The sequence below is a fragment of the Neolamprologus multifasciatus genome, chromosome 5, assembly GCF_963576455.1.
Source record: "Neolamprologus multifasciatus chromosome 5, fNeoMul1.2, whole genome shotgun sequence".
Taxonomy (NCBI): Eukaryota; Metazoa; Chordata; class Actinopteri; order Cichliformes; family Cichlidae; genus Neolamprologus; species Neolamprologus multifasciatus.
In genome coordinates, this window is record NC_140443.1 from 8,401,584 (window position 1) to 8,420,831 (window position 19,248).

The 19,248-nt window shown below is 37.2% G+C and overlaps 1 protein-coding gene across 4 annotated transcripts in view; it reads right to left on the minus strand.

Annotated features, from left to right (window-relative positions):
- The window catches only part of LOC146518007 (metabotropic glutamate receptor 4-like), a 197,185-nt gene that overhangs the window by 53,426 nt on the left and 124,511 nt on the right, over nucleotides 1-19,248 (minus strand). The window lies entirely within an intron of this gene.

Consider the following 19,248-nt stretch of genomic DNA (forward strand, 5'->3'; position numbering starts at 1 on the left):
ATACAATGTATGTGACAGCATGAACATTGTCATGGATTTCCATATTTTAATAGTCAATAAAAAAAGTTTATCTAAATGTATTGAAATATACAGTTTCACTTTTACCTGAACACTGTCGCTACCAGACAGAACGAACACTGAGATTACATGTTACTGTGCAAAAAATTGCAACATCTAAAAACCAAAAACAAACTCTGTCAGGTAAGGTAGCGTGAGAGTCTACCAGTACTTTACACACTTTTAAATAATTCCCACTGAAAATTAAATAACGCTCATTCATGGTGTTGTGGGATTTCTCTTTAGTGTATTGTCTTGATGAAATGCTTTCATGTCACTTAGATTAGTATGTCTGGTTCACACCTTATTCATGCTGGGAAACAGACGGTGAGGAACTGGTGAATGTCTCCCAGGATGCGGAAGCACACACAGGAAGGCTTGACCCCAGAGTGGGGGAGATTCACACAGATGATAGAGAGTCTGTCTGTTTAGAGCCAAGGTGTGAACTGCAACTGTAAAAGCCTTTTGTTCTGTGACTGTGTATAAAAAGGACCTGAACTGTTCATTGTCAGAAACGACTTTCAGTGCCCCCCCCCCCTGACTGACGTCCCTCCTTATGCATGAGATAGCTGAAATAAAGGTGTTGTTACAACTCATCGTGTCTGCAGGCTTTGGTAATTGAAACTTCCACAACAATGGACAAAACAGGTTTTTGTGTATTGTTAATGCTTGTTAACAATAAAGCTTACTGTGTGTGCTATTCTTCTTCAAACTTTTTTGTTCTAGACTTCACTTGGACAGGTATAAATGTTCTTAAGTCTGTTTAAGTTATGCTGAAAGCCTGGACCTCGGAGTTTATGCACCAAATGAACAAAGTAATGTTTGTTCATTGTAATGCCTACAAAGGACATTTATGCGACGGGACAGCTTTGCAGCTCTGATTTGTTTTCTGCCATGTTAGGTCCGGCCATGCTGGTTAGTATGACAGCACAAAACACTGGCACAAAAGGCTTTTTTTGAATGCTTTGTTTCTCCACCGCTGCAGGCATGTTGTGAAGGTTGTGGTTATGTTGGCCTATCCGGTCTCTGTAATAAAACGCTGAAATATTAGAGGAAGTATGTTCTTTACCCATTAGACAAAGCAGAGTTAGAGAACCTACAAAAGGAAAAAAAATACACTTTGAGTCCTTACAAAGGCAACAGAGAAAGAGGATGCTGACATGTGTTTTATGCCACTCAAGTGAGTTTTCCTGGGCTTCTCAACAGGATTTCTTGGGTGAAATGTAGAGCGCCTCAGAGTGCCATGTTTGTCTGAACGATTGTTTCTGAGCTTCCTGCAGCTCTACGGACAGCAGGGACACTGCCAGAGGATTGCTTTGCACATACTTTACACTGTTTATCGTACACAGAAACACAATATTTAGAAGCCAGAAAGAGTGAGCGGGTCATAACTATTTAAACAACTGCAAAAGCAGTGTGTGCTATTTTTTAACTGTCACAAGTTGCTCTCCAAAGTAGTAAAAATGAGAATGAGTCTTATTTTTACTACACCTACATATATTTAGTTAAGGTGTGTACACTTTGTAAAAGTCTATAGCCTAGACTCCTGCCATTTGGTGGTCTTCTGCTCTAATGCCCAGCCTAATGAGGGGGCAGCTAAACCTGTCCCCATTTAGCTGTCTAAAAAAGTTTTGAAGTCTGAGACAGAGTCCCTGTGTTGGATGAAACTGTCTCCTCCTTCCTCACCTGTCAGTGAACCTCATTAAGTTTGAGAAGGTCAGACAAATCCTGGCTCAGTCCTCAGACATGCAAAGATTTAAAATGTAGTCAGCAAAAAAGCTGCAGGGAATGGTATATAAAGAAGCTCCAAAAGGGATAACAGCATCAGCCAATGATCAGCAGTGATATGCTGTCTTTTCCTAATTTAATTAATTTTTTTCTTTTACAGCACAACTTGGAGCACATATATGTACTTGTATTGGAACTTCTTAAATAAGTGTTCATAAAACTTTTGAGTATAAAAACAGAAATAAAGCAGCAGGATAACTCAATCCTGTAAAAACACAACCAAGCAGAGCTGTTTTTACTTGTGAGTCTCCCCTGTGCATCATCATTTTATACATCCCACATCAACGTGTAAGGGAAACAGAAAGGAAAGGAAAAGTCAATATTAAACACTTTAATTAGATATTGAGCCAAAGCATGCCACTAGCAGACCATCAGTGCATTTTGACATTGATTGTTCACTCTTCCACCATCTGGTGTTTTGATGATGGGGGTGAGGACGTTCTCTGGCACAAAGGTGTTGAAGATCTAGTGATTAGCAAGGGCACAGCATGTGAATCATCATCACACCATTTAGTTATCGCTCATAGCCTACGTATTCGATTCTAATCCTGGAAGAGATCACTCCTGTTGCAGCAGAAATATTGCTACTCACTCAGAACAACATTGCACTGTTTTTTCAATTACCCTCCCCACCAATGGTATCAGTGAATTCAAACCATGTCCCATTTTTTTCAGCTTTCCAACTGTCTCTATAGCGCATTTCTTTATTTTTAATTTTTTTTTGCAAAATGTTGGTTTCACAGGTATTGCACATACCCTTTCGGGGAAATCCATTGGTCCAATAAAACACTACCCTGAAAACATTAAATTTCATACCTTTTGAATTTGTGCAAATATTTTGAATCAGTCAGACAGACTGACACATCTACAGCTTTTTTTATTGCAGTGGTCCCTGGAAATATGCCATGCAGGGATATTTTTATGCATTTTTCATGCATTTAATGAAATGCCAAAAAAACCCTCACTTTATCCAAATGTTCTGTGAATTGATTTGTCACCAAAAGCAGTATGCTTAAAAGAGAGGATTATTTCTGTAACAACCTGTACATCTGCGTCACCCACACTCTTATATTCACTACTTTTCTTTTGCAGTTATTCATCCGTGTAGCTTTTTTCTTACTATCTATTTTTCCTCCGGCTAAGGGAAACAGCTATCCATGAACACAACACTTGAGCTATATAAATCACTAAACGAATCACAAAGACCAACAGCGATTCGGTGGAGGAAATATTCATTACGAGCATTCCATTTTTGATCCTAAAAGAGATGTTTAGCATGGATAAAAACAGGGCCGTGCAGAGAGGTTTAAAGGGGCAGGTGCTCAAAGTTAAAAAGGGGCACATTGAACCAGGCTGAATAACAACAACACACATTCATCAAGAATCTAATATGGGAAGGGCAGGGCTGTGTTGATCTGAGACTGTAGACATTAAAAAGTCCATAGGAGAGATGGTAGCTGATTAAACAAGTATCATGAGATAATAACAAAATGCAAAGATTGGTGACAGCACTTGGAACCATAAGGCAACAAAAAACTGTGAGAAATAATTTAGGCTCTGCCTGTGAATCACTCTTTGCTTCTCTTCTTCCTTCCATCCCATCATTTCATATATCACTCTCCACTTGCTGTCTATCTGAGAACAAGGCACAACTTGCTATTGCATTAAACTATAATCTAATTATCCACACCTAACAACTCTTGTACTTAATCTATAATAAAATGATGACAGAAAAATGTTATAGCACTGCCTTTAGTAGCCTCACACAGCTCCTACTGTTTCCTCCTCATGTCCTTACCAGGCATGTCTGGACAATGTTATATCGTAAGTAATGATTTAAAAAAATCCATATACATAAAACACACACATGCACGCACACACAGTGACATTTTAGACCTTCTTCAGAATACTGTATATACTATGGGCATCATGGTGCTGATTCAGAATCCTTACATTATTATTTATTACTAGAGCTACAATAATAAAGCAATGAGGAGGGGGAAGTAATAAATATGAAATAATGTATTTATGATGATTCCATTTGTTTCACTATCCACTCTGTGCAGGGGCAAAGCTTATTACATTTTTAAACTGTAGAGATACAATAATTTTACTGCTGTAAAATCCAAATTTTGTCTTATTTAAAATATAAATCTAATATAATCTGCTTCTTAATGTATGTTCTTTAAAATACAGCGTGTGTTTTTTTAAAATATTATAATAATGCATAATTATGTGGACATGCATATTAGATCGTTTTTTAGTGAAATATAATCCCTCCAGAAAGGCAGGAAAAGCTCTGTAACCTACTCTAAAACTAAATATGTTCTAAATACTCTAAAACTAAATATGTTCTAAATACTTTAAAACTAAATATGTTCCCTAAAACGGTGACAGAGCTACAGACCCATGACAGCCTTACACAGGTAGCCAGCAGCTATGACCAGCACTACTTGTGCAGTTAATAAAAGGACAGGTAATGTTTGTCGCGCTGTTGCACACACAGCACGCTCGTTTGTTTCAGTTCGTCAGTTGCAACAAGACAGCTTACCAACGTGTACGTAATAAGCTAATACTCCTGTGTGCTTTAGACTACAGTGTACGCTGTACACCTACTTACTGGTTTTGTCGCATCGGTCTGTGTCTCTGAGTTAACTTGTGTTTCTCCTACAGCTCCGGACCGCTAAAAATGCGCGTGCTCTTTGTGAGCCAGCGCGTTCTGCCGTCAAGGGCGATCATTGGTTAAATGTGATCATGTGACTGATGCAAGCCAGATCCTTTTATTTAGCAAAACTGTGATTAATAGTTAAATATTATTGTTGAGGGGCACAGACAGGACTCCGCACGCACACACACATAAATTTTTTTTTATTTTTTTTAAAAACGTTGCCTCAACAAAAGGGCACTTTGGGCACCCATCAGGAAAGGGGCGGGTGCTCAAGCCCCTCTAGCCCCCCCCCTGCACGTGCCTGGATAAAAATAACACTTTAACTGTCTTAATGCTTCAGATCATCCTTTAGTTTATGGTAGATATGCTGCAGGATGTGTGTGTCTTGACTGCAGTCATGAGAGCATTTCATCACTTCAACCCTTTATGTGTGATGACCCACTTGTCCATTTCACTCAAACAGGCTCCATTATTGGTCATTCTGGGAATTTACCAAAATGGATGGGTTTAGATTACTGACAAGCATTCAAGGCGAGCATCTCTTTGCAGTTTCTCACCTGCCACAGCAGAGGACCACCGCAGTGCTATCCTAACAATGTCTTCACTTAAATTAATGGAAACTAATAGTGACAAATAGCTGCTGTGGTGTCAGGCCAACCACAGCCACGCATTCGGTCTCTGTCACAATAACTGAGCCACCGTTTCTTACTTTTCTCTTTCTGTTTTTAGTTATAGTGAGATGCCTTCCAATGAACACAGACATGCGCAACATGCTGTTAGTGAGATAAACACAAATCTTCAAAGAAAATGTCAACAAAAAGTCAAGATATCAACAACCACAGCGTTTGTTGCATTTGAACTATGTGAACACTGGATTCTATCATCATAAATCAGATTAAATCACAGCACCACAGAATGGACACTTCATGAACAAATAACCAAGAATTAGATTTGTACTGCAGGGAGAGGCTATTTCTTCTTATTCTTTTTTTTTTTAAATTGTAAAGAAGACATGCTAGGCTGTCAACAGTGAAGTGATTTATGGATTTTAATGGCATAAATTCATCAGAAGACAAGTCAGGCAGTCAAGCTGCAGCTTTCTTTTCCTAATAATCTAACATCATTTACTATAGTACAGTATATGTTCACTTAGATATCTTGACTTTCCACATCATGAACAAGTGCAGCATTTTTTCTTATTCATTTATTTAATTTTATTTTCGGTGCTTATTATCTGTGCTTTCTAATATTTGCAGTCTTAGCTGACCAGATCACAAAGAGAAGAATGCATAAAAATTCCAGCTGTAATAAATCGCTACAATCAAAGTCATTATACTAATGACATCATCAAATTTACATTTAAAGATCAGGCCATTATTATGACTCCTGTTGGCTTGCTTGTTAAATCTGACAAGTTGTTTCTTCCAAGCAATTCTCTTGTACTAGGTTCTTTTCTTTTTTCACATCACAAGGTGTCATGCTGATAGGGAAAGAAAATAAGGAAAACATCTTCATTGTTTTGTCAATATATAGTGTCAAACTAAGGGAAAACATGTTGAAGATATATGACAAGCTAATTAACACATAAAAATACAGATGGACAATAGGTGGAAATTAAAACTTAGTGAACACTATTATTAAATGTCTAACTCTTTTGGAGACAAATAGTATTGAGAAACACTCGTCATTTCCAGTGATGCGTGGTCACTGGTGTATTTTCAGTGTTTCTTTAAGTGTGATTTGTGACCTACTATATTTATTCAGCTATTTTTTTTATTCATTGTGTTACATGTTGTTAATATGACAAAGATCATTTAATTTCATTTGCTTTCAGTTTGTGAATTTGGTTTGATTTCCCAAAGTGACAGTAATAAATATTTTTTAGGACTCGCACTATGTCGCTGCAGTTCTGTTCAGCCCTACGGGGTGTTTACTGTCTTTCAGCTCACTGTTTTTTTTTTTGTTTTTTTTTTACATCCCACAGATTTAATGATTTGAGTGCCATCAGTTTTTTTTCTCTCTGCTAAGAGTTTGTATGTTAATGTTGATCCATCTGTGCTGAATGTGTAAACAGAAAACAGCTTGCTGCCAACTTTAGAAACTGACAAAATGTCAGAGTTGTGTTTTAAGATTGTTCCTCTAACTTGCGACCAAATGTACAAACTGAACTTTCAAATTTCAAATTCAAATTCAAATTCAAATTTTATTTGTCACACACACACAACCATACACAGTATGACATGGGGGCGAAATGCTTGTAGCTGTACAATGCCCGACCATTAAATGACAGAAAAAAGTTTTACAGTATTTACAATTTACTACAAAAATTTACAAATTAACTTAGGAATTTACAGTAAAAATAATAAAAATAAATAAAAATGTGCAAACAGCAGAAAGAGATTATAAAGATTATAAAGATTATAAATTATAGGAAATTATAGGAAATGTGTGGTGGTGCGTGTGGTGATGTGATGTGTGTGAGAGTCCAGTCTTATAGTGATGTGTGTGGGAGAGTACAGTCCTACACCTGGTTCAGGGCCCGAATAGCCTGGGGGAAGAAGCTCCTCCTCATTCTCTCTGTTTTGGCCTTAAGGGAGCGGAAGCGCTTCCCAGACCTCAACAGTGAGAAGAGTCCATTGTTGGACATTGTTGGAAATTTACCGTCATGTTTGATTTGCACGCTGTACTGACTTTATTTATCTTACAGTGCTATAAAGACACAGATCTTGTAAGCTGTACACTCTTTAGAAACTGTTTGATCATGTAAAAATACCAATATATCTGAGTCTGATGTGTGGAGACATTTTTTTTTAAATCAGTTGGTTTAAGTTTCTGTTTAAGTTACTTAAGAAAATCATACGAATTCATAGGAAATATGATAACAAATTCACAGGAAGCTTTCAATTACACTAATTGGCCTTTTTGTCAATGATAAGTTAATGATAACAATAGTCAGGTAGGTAATTTGTTTCTTGTGATGACCACTTGCACAACATACTACATGCATACATCCCAAGCCAAGCCATTAACCATGTTACTTACTGTATGTAGTTTCAGATGTCTCAGATTTGTCATCACGACTAAACCCAGGACTTTTTAAACACTTTTCTATTCCTTTTCACTTGAATTTTGTTTTGTTTCCTCAGGATACAACCATTTCTGGAAATTTCATAATTTTTCTTTGTCTGGTGCACAGTGACATACGGTGCTCTTAAGATTTTTTAGATTGTCTCAATATTTCAGTCTTGTACCTTTGATTTGAAGATTTCACAACAATAGCAGGTTTGGTTTTGTTATCCCTGCATGCAAGGGTGTAACGGGTAGACATTTTCTCTTTCTCTCAGCAAATATTATTACTGCTAGAAAATTGAAAAACTTGTTGACTGCACCTCAGATGGTGCATCTTCACCTGGTTGATCATCGACTGCAGCTCTGGCATAGCTGCAAGGATTAGTATCTTGCCCACGAATGATAATGTCATCAGAATGAGAAAATAGTTCCAACTCATCAATCCTTTAACCTCTAACTGTGGCCTTCAGGTCATGAACTTTTCAGCACCATTAGGCCCATGAGGTTAAGAATAACAACATTGTTTATAGTATAATTTAGTACAGTGATCTTGACTTTTTGGAGAGAAAAAAACTGAAAGACAAAAATGTGTTAAATCACCATCCTGCAACCATTTGTGGAATTTCTGTATTTCCCATTTAAATCTAAGAGGTTCTGGCTCTTTTGGATTCTGACTGTAAAGAGTTAACTTGAAATTGTGTGTATGTGCACAGCAGCAGATTTGCTATTTTCACCAATTTACTGTATTAGACCTAACTGCTGTATTATCACAAACAGATTACAAGTAATTGCTAGCATGCCCTAATTCAACTACAAACTGATAGCAGACTGATACCGTCTTATTCCCATTTTTTTGCCATCTTAATGCACCAAGATCACTTTGAAGACAGTGACTGACTGCGAGTGGTCACAAGCCTGTTCTTGATTTTCAGTGAACCATTTCAAGTCAATGAGATTACAAGTGCTTTGCACATCCTCACAATCATTTTAGTAACGTCACCAACCATTGCTTTCCTAGTGTGATTGTAGCATAGTATATACCCGTAAAGATTTTCATTTTTTTTAAAATTGTCAATCATCAAGATCCGACTTTATTTAAGTATCCCCTTCAGTTTTTGAGTAGTATGTTTTGATGCTCAAAATGAGCAACTGCACATATGAATGAATGTCTGAGATGGACTGCTCATTTATATAAACTGAACACTGATTGCAGACATTTACAAAAATTCTACATTTAACTCTGAAATGTATTTATTGTTATATGCATGAGAAAATAAGGGAAAACTACAGATTTAACTTGCAGCATGATGACTCTTCTATTTAATGTATGCCATTTTTTCTTAAAATAAAAAGACTACCGAGATGCAGACTCAACAAAGGACAAAATGTCACAATATTATCCTGCCTTTATTCTGCAGACAACTGCACGGCTTTGTATTGTAATATTGTCGGCAGTGAACAACCACTGAAAAATCCAGGATTAAATTTTAAGGATAGACCTACATGAGCTGACAAAGGCTTTCTACTTAAACAGAATTTTTACATTAGCAACAGCCCATTTGCATGTCATGGCTTTCATGTATTAATCTGAGGTAAAACATACTGTAATTCCCTGCTTAAGTCACTACTTGTACAAACTGTGGTGAGCTTGATAACCTTGCAGCAGTCCTATATAAAAAAAAACAACAACTGCTTTTTAATTCCACTACAAACTCTCTCTTCCTGCTCTCTTCTCAAATTTGAATGCATTATGTAAAGAACTCTTTGTCAGTGAAGTTATTTTACAAAAATAAATCAGGTAGGACACAGACGTCCTCACAGTAAACATAGATAGCACTGAATCCCAAATAGTCATCAGACATTGCTGGATTAACGAGGAATAGAGAAAGTAATCTCACAAAGGTCAGCCCTGAATGGATTCATATATATGTAGACTTATGATATAACAGTTGCAGAAAAATACATTTAAAAAGACAAATGTGAACTTTTCACGATTATAATGTTCTCAAGAGCTGCACTGTGGTTTTACAAATGAAATGTGAAAAGCAGAAAAGTCAGAAAAGTTCAAGGAAGAGGGAACTGACAAAATATTCAAAGAAGAAAACCAGATCTTGAGAAACACAGTTTGATGCTAGAAAATAACTCTGCTTGTGATGACTGACTGAAAGGCAATTCTGCTGCATTTGCTGTTGGCATAGTTTGCATGAGGAGGTTGTTTTCATAGATATGTGAGGAGATTTGAAATAATTTCTCTACAAATTATTCTCTTTTCTTGCCAAGTGCACTTAAACTGCTGTGTGTGACTGATGTGCCTGAAGAAAAATGTATATGTGTGTGTGTGTGTGTGTGTGTCTGTGTGTGTGGGCGATCGTGGCTCAAGAGTTGGGAGGTCGCCTTGTAATTGGAAGGTTGCCGGTTCGAGCCCCAGCTTGGACAGTCTCGGTCGTTGTGTCCTTGAGCAAGACACTTCACCCGTTGCCGCCTGGTGGTGGTCAGAGGGCCTGGTGTATGGCGTTATTTTTGTGCCACTATTCTGAGCACAAGTAAAAAAAAATTGCAGGCGCAAGTGTTGCATTTTGAGGAGAAATTTATTTTGAGCGAAGAACAACTGAATTTGAGTGAACAGAATTCATTGCTGCGTGCAGAAAATGTATTTCAGTGTTTGCTATTATTCACACACAAGCACAATAGCAGCCCCTCTCGCTCAGTTTTTGCATTTGCGCTTGCTCGCAATGTGTTGCTTGCGCTCTCAACATTTCTGCCCGTACGCGCTCAACTCTTTCTCTACACCGTTATATTTGTGCCACAAAACCAGCCAATCACAGACTTGGATGCAAAAAAAATCTGATTGGCTGTTTTGGTCTCCAATCAGCTCGAAATGACAAAATGCAATATCCCAGAATCCATTTCGTCCAAAACTCAAACGAGGCAGTTGCGGAGAAACACGGTGTGGCGGAGTTTGAAATATTACTCTTTCTGGGTCACAAAATAAACTTTTAAGATATTTTCATGCCAGAATGGTGCTGTGTAAACTTCAAATATCTGCTCGATTTATCAAAACATCACATATTTGCACAAGTGCTCTAACGTTTTCGGAGATGCCTGTTACCCACCAGCTGACTGCATAGCTGGACTGGCCATTGGGCACCATTTGCCCGGTGGGCCGATGGTGATTTTTCATGTTTATGTTTGTTTGTTTTTGTAACGGTATAAACAATGAAAGGTGGTGGATTAGCCAATTGGTCATGATCAACTCTGGGCTCGAACAATTACAATACATCGGTATTTGTCCCGAACTTCAGCAACGATGAAAAAAAGACACAAAGCTGAAGTTATTCTGTCTTTACTGCACAGCTGCCTCTTCTCCCCTCATTCTCCCTCCCTCCCTCTCCTTTTGCTACTTCAATCATGAAATTGATCAATGATCAGCTGATCGTCTCTCGTTTGTTTATCGCCCACTTTACGCCAGAAAGAGGAAACCAGCGGATGCGCTAAACAACAGCAGCTTGATCAGCTGTTTTTTAATATTACTTTCTAGTATCAGCTGATGTTTGCTGGAGCCACAGCTGTAAATGCTGCTCATGATATCGGTTTTGATATGTGGTGAGAGGAAAACATTAAGGTCATACAAATCATACATATATACCAACAAGACAGTGTACATCACTGTCACAACAGTGTTTGTTTTACTTCAAAGGCTTTATGGTTTTCCTATAATACCTTCTGGTGTAGTCGGTGATTTTTTTGTCAGTTGAGCCTTATATATTATGTTTAACCCGAGTGCCCACCCGGTCAGCTGGTGGGTAACAGGCATCTCTGAAAACATTAGAGCAGTTATGCAAATATGTGATGTCTTGATAAATCGAGCAGATATTTGAAGTTTACACAGCACCATTCTGGCATGAAAATATCTTAAAAGTTTATTTTGTGACCCCGACAGAGTAATATTTCAAACTCCGCCACTCTGTGTTCCTCCGCCACTGCCTCGTTTGAGTTTTGGACGAAATGGATTCTGGGATATTGCATTTCGTCATTTCGAGCTGATTGGAGACCAAAACAGCCAATCAGATTTTTTTTGCATCCAAGTCTGTGATTGGCTGGTTTTGTGGCACAAATATAACGGTGTAGAGAAAGAGTTGAGCACGCACGGGCAGAAATGTTGAGAGCGCAAGCAACACATTGCGAGCAAGCGCAAATGCAAAAACTGAGCGAGAGGGGCTGCTATTGTGCGTGTGTGAATAATAGCAAACACTGAAATACATTTTCTGCATGCAGCAATGAATTCTGTTCACTCAAATTCAGCTTTTCTTCGCTCAAAATAAATTTATCCTCAAAATGCAACACTTGCACCTGCAAATTTTTTTTACGTGCGCTCAGAATAGTGGCACAAAAATAACGCCATACTGGTGGCGCCAGTGTCCGGCAGCCTCGCCTCTGTCAGTGCGCCCCAGGGTGGCTGTGGCTACAATGTAGCTTGCCATCACCAGTGTGTGAATGTGTGTGTGAATGGGTGGATGACTGGATATGTAAAGCGCTTTGGGGTCCTTAGGGACTAGAAAAGCGCTATATAAATACAGGCCATTTACCATATATATATATATATATATATATATATATATATATATATGGCCCACTGATGGGATTTGTTTTTCCAAAATGAATTTCCAAAACATTTTTCTCCTACAACTGTGCCTGGTTGTATACTATAATCTTTTATGATGGGCCCATGCTCAGTTCCTGTTCAATTAAACCAACAAAATACAATACTATTCGGTCTGAAAACACAATTTGTTGTTTTTCTGCTCTACTGAATTCCCAAATTGTACATCTATCCCCTGTTATTTGTTCACCACACATGTCTTTCTGTGTGTTTAGTCTGAGGAGTCACTCAAGGAAGTAATTAATGTGTGGAAAACACAATCTTGATTTCTTTTTTAAAGTTTAGATGGTTTTGACTTTAAAGCGCTACTTCATTTTTATGCTTTTCAAGCATATCAAGCAAGTCTCAGACTTCAGTTTGAAATATTGTGTTAAAACAATTGAGAGCAAATACACCGTACCAGTCAAATACCAGTCTTGCACAAATAGAAATAACCACTTCCATTACAGTCAATGATGTGCAACATATACTGTGAAATGATATGCTGAAAGGGCAACATTTGATGGACAATGAAAGTAAAAATACTTGAGGAATAATTCAGAAACTGCAAGAGTCTGTATCTTTGAATTGAGCTACTGAGCTGTCTTTTATTTGGCTCTCTTCCTCCCCGAGTCTGGTTCTGCTGGAGATTTCTTCCCCTTAAAAGGGAGTTTTTCATTCCCACTGTTGCCAAAATGCTTGCTCATAGGGGGTCATATGATTGTTGGTGTTTTCCCTGTTTTCTTCGTGTCATTGTAGGGTGTTTACCTTACAATATAAAGCATCTTGAGGCAACTGTTGTTGTAATTTGGCAGTACAGTGGAACCCCGGCTTACGAAGACCCCATTTGTAAAAAATTCAAGTTACGAAAGCACTTAATGGCAATATTTCTGCCCGTGGTACAGCAAAATGCCCGCGTAACGAAATAGATAAAATAGAAAATTAAAAAAATTGAATTAAATCCCATAATGTTATGTAAATTTACATGCACGTATGTATGCATGCATACGTATGCTTTCTTCAACCTCAGCCACCTCCTCCTCCACCAAGAACTTCGTCTTCAACCAGCCTGGCCTGACTCAAAAGGTGATGGAAAAAGGTGCTTCGACTTACGAAAATTTTGACTTACGAAAGACCCTCTGGAACGAATTAATTTCGTATGTTGGGGTTTCACTGTATTTAAATAAAATTTAATTGAATTATATGTATTAGTAGGGTTACGCTAACCCATGCCACAAGGCAACCTCTGGTCTAGACTTTCACCAAAGGTGAAGCTAGTGATTAGTTTTCTAGGAAGATCCAGGTAAAGCAAAAACATTTTTTTGAAAAAGGTGAAAATTTTACTAGTTTGAACTTTTTAAACTCTCACAATCTGATAATCAGCAACTACACTAAACACTGACATGCAGCACACAGAAATGAACATGGTACAAGTGGAAAAACAGTTTTTAGTTTTATGGGCTTTATTTTTATACCACATATATCACACTATATAAAGTTGCAATCATCAGTGTTTATATTATGATATGTGAAGTGAAAAATATATTTTCAGATGTCTGTGAAGGTTCTCAGTCATCCAGGTCATCGTAGTCAAAGGAGCTTGCAAAGAAAAGCGTCTGGACTTCTTTAAGTTACTTGAAGACGTTTCACCTCTCATCCGAGAAGCTTCTTCAGTTCTAAGGTCAAATGGTGGAGAGTCCCAGATATAAACCTATTATATTTTCAGATGCAAAACCAAGTGGTCTAGTTAGCAAGTGTATATCATTTTAGCATCTTAAGCTCATTATTCTGGATTTCCTTCCAAGGAGATGGCTTGCATTGTTTTCTTAGTCTCATTTCACATTATTATTATTACTAAAAATGACTCTTGTAGACACTTTAAAGGCGAATTGTTATTAAAATGTTATTACTTCCAATCTCATACTTTTATTCTTAGACACCAACAGAAGTCTTTTATCATTTAAACATCCACATAGTCCTTTTATTTATGTTATACTTGTCCTTAGCATATGCTCTGTCTCAAACGAGCTCATTTAACTCCTCTTAATTTAAGTCTACCCTTTAAATCAGCTTTCTTATAGGATTGGCTGCCTTCCTAAACATAAAGATTGAAAGCATGAGGCTGACTGTGCTCACAGTCAGAGCCCGGTGCTTGAGATCTCCAAACCTGAGCTTTCTGCTCACAGAGATTACCTGTCCATATGCTGTATTTATGCTAATTATTTAAAATTTTGGTTATGTTTAATTTAAGGATCCACCATTGTAAAATTATGCCTAAAAGTGAGAAAAGGCATAATTGGTGTCCTTTAAAGCTAGTACACTGCTCATCTTTACAGGAAAAGTAAACACACATTTTAAGTATCAAACTTTTAATTTGGTGCCTTTTTTAAAACTAATTGCTGCTTTTACATATTTCACTGGTTTCTTTAGAAATTCTCAGTTTTAGTGAATTGCAGCTGTAGACAGACAGAAAAAAAACATTTCCTGAAATAAGTAATTTGCTGAAGCACAAAGGATGGGTGACAGCCAGCATCAGGCCTTTTGACATGTAAGTGTGAAAATTGTTGAGGGCTAACAGAATAGCTGATGCTTTCAGTTTTGCACTTTATCACTCATCAATGGTTTCTCCTATTTTAAAAAAAAGAAACAGAAACAAAAAAACATAAAAATGTCTTCCTGAAAAACAGCGTGAGTACAGTTAGTCAACACATTTTAAAGCAATCTATTTTAGCACATATAGTCTATATTTAATTTCAGATATCAAATATATCCTGAAAAGATTTTCAAATTTTTTCTTAATCCAGACATTTTGGCAAATATGTCCAGTTACAAGTGCATCAGAGAGAAAAAATATTTCTTTCACCTCTGCCATTCTCACAAACAAATAAAAAGAAAGAAAAAGATTTTAAAAAGTGTTCCTATTGTGTTTTCAGCAGTTCTGGCAGACAAATTATGGAAGAAGCGATTCTACAGAGATTACTGATTAAGTTAGTGGTGAGCCAAAATGAGCTAAAGTCTAAACCTGTCTATTTGAAAAGTTGACCTTTAGTTGGTATTGCCTCCATCAAGCTATTCACCATAATGCTTTTCAACATTAGAACACAGTGCCACAATGAATCATCCTTCAATGTTTGAGCAACACTGGATGGAGGTGGTGTCTGCCATATTACATTTAAGTTAAAAAAAAATAATAATTATAGAGCTCTGCAATTCAGGCCAGCGAGTCTTCACCTCTGATATATCATCACAGATATCCCATCAACAGATGATTGGCACAGGCTTTTCACTAAGATCCCACTTTCAGTTGCAAGAAAAAGAAAAAAGAAGAAATGACAAGGCTGCATAATAGCCTGTATTTTATTTTTCACTTCTCTTCAAAAGTAAGGGCAGTGGTTTTAATCAAAACAATTGACTTCCGTCTGACCTCTTTCCTTTGAGTACAGTCCAGGAACGCCTTAGGCTGGGCTGAATCCACACCGTGCCATATGAAAAGGAGGCCTTTAGAATGTAGCCTACCTAATTGACTTTGTAATAGTGTCATAGTTCACTGCCACCAAATTGACTGAGTTTTCAAGCATGCTTTGGCTACAATGACCCCTGAAAAATGACAAAAGGGCCTCCCAGTGCAACTCCAAATTTATCACTAGCAACAAAACGCTGACAATCTAAAACTGAATAGCAATGTGATTATTTACAATTGGTCATTTTGAGTAATTAGTTTAACATGTCTCATTTCCTCTCCACTAAATCTGCTTTGCTTAATGTTCTTTCATTTGGATATTTGACCTACTGGGAAAGATTAGAAGACATTAAAAGGCTATTTTAATACACTACTCTTTCAAATGTTAATAAATGATGTATTTTTGAGAATGCATTTTGATGTATTTTGTGTAAAATCACACCACAGATTTTACTCAGATTTACTCAGATCAACAAAGTCTGTATCAGAGATATGGATAGGTTTAAAAAACAAAACTAATTCATTAAAAAAAAAAAGAATGGTTATAGTCATTCCAATTACTGTATATAAAATCTCCAGGACTTTTAGAGAGACTCAAAATTAGAGAAAAGAACTGTATGTAGAATCATATGATTATAGCATATTAGGTGTCACCACCAAGAATGTGATGTTATATTGGCCCTAGTTTTAGCAGGCATCTATTTTAAGCAAAATCATTCTGATTTATGGATATCATTTTGCCTGTCCTAGTTAGTGACTAGTGGGACAACACAGCAGAGCATTTGCATGAGGTGAAGAGAAAACAAGTTTTCAAATGAATACTTTTGAATATCAGATTTGTAAGGCCACACTGCAGAGAGTTCAATTTCAATATATAGTGCCAAATCACAACAGTTACCTCAAGGCTCCACAGAAAGCCAAAAGATTAATAAACATATTCTATGTTAACTAATCATAAATTAATGATAACAGTTAATTAATTTTTACATAAGCACATAACATTTATTTTTTTGTGGTTAAAAAAATGCACTCACTTTTTTTCTTTCATTCAAACTGAAACAGACAACTGGAATATTCCTCTTGTTTCTGTTTGGATACCCCGGGCCTCTTACAGAGATTTTATTTTTCACACCTTTGACCTGCACTGTGCAAAAAGAACTCCTGCTTACCTTCAAAAGGTGCTAATTAAATGGGGTCGGGGGGGGAGGGGGGGGGGATACAGGATGGATGGGGATGGAGGAGGGTGCCTAACAGGAGGCTCCTACTGTTTTAGAACTTTCACTTAACTGCTCTTTCTCTATGTTTCTAGGGAGAGGAGGTCATCTGACTGACAATGATTAGTTAACAGGTCTTCACAGCCCAGTGCTACTTTATAAATCAGCTGTATTGGATGACACATGACTCACTCACAAATCTGGCTACGCTGGTTTGTCTTGTAAAATTGTGTAAAATTGTGAATTACTTCACAGGAGAAAAGAGCAATTTGATGTTTCACTGAGAGCGAATTCACAAACTATTTGTATACTTTTATGCTTAATATTTTATTGGTGCTATTGTAAGAGGTACTGTGAGTGTGAAGGAAGCTGCAATACTATGGGAAGCCTCTTATGAGAGAAATGCTAAGCCGCCAGAAATGATATACAGCTGCTCCAGAGTATTTTTGCAACATAATTGACGTGCCACAAGCATAATTTCCCATCATTAGAGGAACCTGTTGCCTGGGAGCATAGGGGCTTTCGAGGAGGAAAATCCAAGCCCTTAAGCTGCCAGGCCTGAAAGATAACAGGGCTGAGGCATCGCAAATGCAGCGATTTGGGGGAATATGTGGACAACAAACAAACACATTTTGCAATTCATTATACTGGGTGGTAGAAATTGTATCAACCATTCTGTCACATATAATGAATGCAGACCTGGAGGAACACTGTCATATAAAATCTGCAAAGCAGTGAAAAATAAGTGCAACCTCAAGACTGATTTGTGGAGCAAAGTGTTTTCGAAATGGCCTAATAATAAGACCGGTCCCTCTTTTTAAAAACTCTTCAATCCCAACTCCCATCAGCTTTTTCCTCTTCAAACTAGCTTCAAAACTGCTGGAGGAGATGAATAACTTCTGTTCATTTGCCATGATCACCTCCTTATTAATTAAACACTGACAGAATAAAACAATGGGATCAAATGTTTTCATCTTCTAATTGACTGATTGATTTGCCTGCTTTTTATCACCCCATGAGAAGTTTTTTATGATGTAATGCCAAGACTGTTTCAGTTGATTTATAGAATGCTGCTTCAGCGGGTGCGCTGATGTGGGAAGGTGATATAAACATCATTTGTGAATTCATGTAGTACAGTCCTGTCTGCTGAGGAAACTGACAAAAAATATGAAAAAAAATGGGCAAGTGTTTTGTTTTGCTAATTTGATGTTGCTGTGGAGTCCCTATAGAAAAGGCATAAATGTGGGCTGTAAAAAAAAACTTGCACATTTTCAATATGTTTATAAATATCAACAATCTGAAGCTGCAAAAGACTGACTGCCCAGTGTGGGAGTTGTTTACAAGATTTTGTTGTTATTGTTGCTGGATCATGGAGGCATTGAGAGCTTTCAGCCTGGAGGATGAGCTATTGTTGAGGATTTTTCCATCCTTCTGAGAGCTATATATCTACTTCTGCCTTTGGGATAATTGTTGTTCATGAAATGAATTTTGCTAAGAATACTTTTTATTAAAGAGTTGTTTGTCATTTTTGGTTAGGACTCTGAGGAAGTTTCTGACAGAGGTTTATGATGTGAAGCAATAAACAGCTTAGTTTCTCTCCCTGGAGGCAAAAAGTATAAACATAAATTCTCTCAAACAAGTCTGTTGGTTTACATTATTGTTAAAGACTGTGGGATTTTCACATTAAAGGATGCTATTATAAACATTTTACACTCATATTTAATAAGTGTTTATTTTGATATGTTTGCTTGTTAAGTTCACAGCTGTTCAACAATGTTATTACAAGGTACCAGGTTAAGTGTTCATGAAATCGTGGAAATTGGTGTCCCCAAATGATCAAGTGGGACTGATGAATGAAAACATACACCCTTAGCTACAACTGAAAGTGTGATTAAATCTCTGTAGGACATCTTTTGAAAGTTGGACAGAAATGATCAATCAGATAAATATGGAATTAAACTTTAAAATACAACTAAAATAACAGAATAGTACACAGAGTGATTTTTAGAAGCTAGCAATGTTCTGCTCGGAGGGATTCTGTCTGGGAAGGTTGATTTAAATCTGCAGTTAACAGTTTCATTTTTTTATTGCCCAAAATAATCTGACCCTTCTTTGCACTCCTTAAAATTATTCCATTGTAGCAAAAACAACTCAATTGTTGGAAGATCTTCTATAGTGAAATCCTCTAGATGCTGATCAGGACGTTCTGTGAAAACCTGATCCTTCTTTATCCTCGTCTATTGAAATGTTTTAGGATTTACAGTAACAATGTGTGGATACTAGGGAAAGCTGTTAAATGTGCCAGCAAGGAACTGAGCAGAACAGTAGATGTCAATTTTACCACAGAATACCC